Source organism: Octopus bimaculoides, chromosome 16, assembly GCF_001194135.2.
Source record: "Octopus bimaculoides isolate UCB-OBI-ISO-001 chromosome 16, ASM119413v2, whole genome shotgun sequence".
Classification (NCBI taxonomy): Eukaryota; Metazoa; Mollusca; class Cephalopoda; order Octopoda; family Octopodidae; genus Octopus; species Octopus bimaculoides.
In genome coordinates, this window is record NC_068996.1 from 44814470 (window position 1) to 44817072 (window position 2603).

The following is a 2603-nucleotide window of genomic DNA, read 5'->3' on the forward strand; positions in this document are numbered from 1 at the left end:
ATATATATATATATATATATATATATATATATATATTCCATCGAAAAAAATCGCATGGATGAAATATAAGCAACAATACATATACGTAAATACACACAGATACAGACACACACACACACACGCGCACTTGGTAAAGATTGATTAAAATGAAAACTCGGACTCAATTGCTTATGAAAATCAATTGAACATCAATTACATGCTACAAACTATCTAGTCCGATGCTCTACTACCTCAAAATTATAGAGATGATAGTTGGGATTATACATATATTACAAAAGGCCGAGATCTGACTGAATCGTTAACTCACCGGTCAAAGTCATTAGCGGCATTTTGTCCGTCATTACGTTCTGAGTTCAAATTCCACCAAAGTCGACTTTGCGTTTCATCCTTTCGAGGTCGATGAAATATTTACCAGTTGAACACTGGAGTCGATGTAATCGATTGTATCACGCCTCCCCTCAAATTTCAGGCCTTGTACCTACTTCCAAACCGAACCCAAACCACGAACATTTACACAGCCTACTAAAATGTAGCCATTTAAGTTAGAGAAAAGAAAAATGAAGTTATTTGCCTCGGTCTTCGGGGATGAATGTTGAAATAATCTTCTTTTTAGTCGAGGGGTGGAGTAAGGTGTGGAAAGGTTTTCTAGAAAGTATTTTGGTGAGGAACTTACTAAACTCTCCCATGACCTGAGGGAAATTTTGTTTCAAATTCAGATATGTATTCGTATCTGTCTGGATGAAAATCCTGTGTGAAGGAATTTTCGGAATAAGTTCAACAGAACCTTTCCCACTTGTTACAATTTTTTTGTTACTAATTACTTTCTCAATCAATCCAATGTTACACTTTTGAATAACAGCAAAGTTGATGAAGGAAGTACGTACCCGAGTGTGTTAATGTTGGTTATTTTGTTTTTCAAGTGTTTCTTTTTGTTTTCGCGTTTAAAAAAAAAATTTTTTTAGATTGTGAAAGTGTTTGTGAAATTGAGTTTTCATGTTGTGATGAAAGTGTTGATGCTGGTGTTAACGTTTTACTAATTGGGTTTGTGACAGATTTTGTTTTATACCGTCAGGTCTTAGGACCTTCAATTTGTGCCGGTTTCTGTTTACTTCAGTCTCAATCCTTTGTCTTACGACATTTTGGTACGATTTCAACAATGCCTTTGCTTTTGCGAGGCCTGAGTCGGAGGAAAGAGGCAGATGCACCTTAGTTGTGGTGTTCACACCTTGAAGAATTGGTAGTAACAGTTGGGAACTTCGTGCTTTCTTTACCACGAGACAAAAGGTTTTCAGGTGATTCATATTCCCATAGTCGAAACATTTCGTTTTTTTCCCCTCCTATAAAAACCGGCATCTCTTCGCATTCTCCGAAACAGGGAAAATCGGTAACGCGATTTATTTCTCAGGAGAAACTAGCATCTGGAATTCCTCGGTGGACTTCACCTCTACAATATCCCCATTCTCATTCAGAATGGGCAAAATTCTTACCGGATCATGGTGAACCGGCGCGTTCTTAACTTGAATTCGAGTCAACCTTTTACACATGCAATGAGGAATCAAAAAAAGTTTGGGACGTGCAAGTTATATATGCCGTTCTTTGGCTCCTTCCTCACTGGTGTATATAGCAGTTACCATACCATACTGCTTACCTTTGAATATGTATAGCACTGAGGGCAACACATCTTCCAGACATTTTCGGTCTCTGTTGTAGTAGGAAATTTGTTTCCTTTCTTTACGAGAAACACATTTATAGACAATATTTTTGTTTCCCTCCTCACTTAGGCACATAATACCAGGTTTCAAAATGTCATTTTTATACTGGAGGGTTTTATTTTTCAATTCTTGCCCCGAATGTACTGTCCACTGGCTAATTGCCCTCGAAAAATATACAGGGTTGTATTCGTTCTTTATGTTATTGTTGCTGTTATTGTGGTAGTTTTCCTCACAGTTTTTGTTATTACTACAGTTATCATTCATAACCGGATTCTTTACGCTGTTGTTGTTTCTGATCTTGTTGTTGTTGTTGTTGCTGATTCTATTTATGTCGCTTCTGCTGTTTGTGTTGCTGCTGATGTTGCAGCTGTTGCTGCTGCTGCTGCTGCAATACAGACTGTCATTACGGTTGATGTTATTGTTTTTGTCATTGTCGTTGCTGCTACTGGCATTTTTGCATTGTTTCTGCCGTCATAGCAACAAGACTGAATGGTATTTCTTTGTATCGATAAATTAATTTCAAGTCGTCGCTACTTTCGGGAATTAAAACTGGGTCAACAGAACGCTGCTCAGACCACTGTTCCTCGTCGATCATTCTGTCGTGTTCCAAAAAGTGGATGTAATTGCACAGAAATGTTTACCACCGTGATCCATACAATGTTAGCAAAATAGTTACAACAGAATATTAAACTGAACGTGCTTTAAACTGCCGAAACGATTGATGAAACACTTACGGAACTCCAGGTTTGTGCATGTTCCTAGTATGGCAGCAATGATAATAATAATAATGATAATAATAATATTATTATTATTATTATTAATGCTGATGATGATGATGATGAAAGTAATAATATATATATATATATATATATATATATATATATATATATA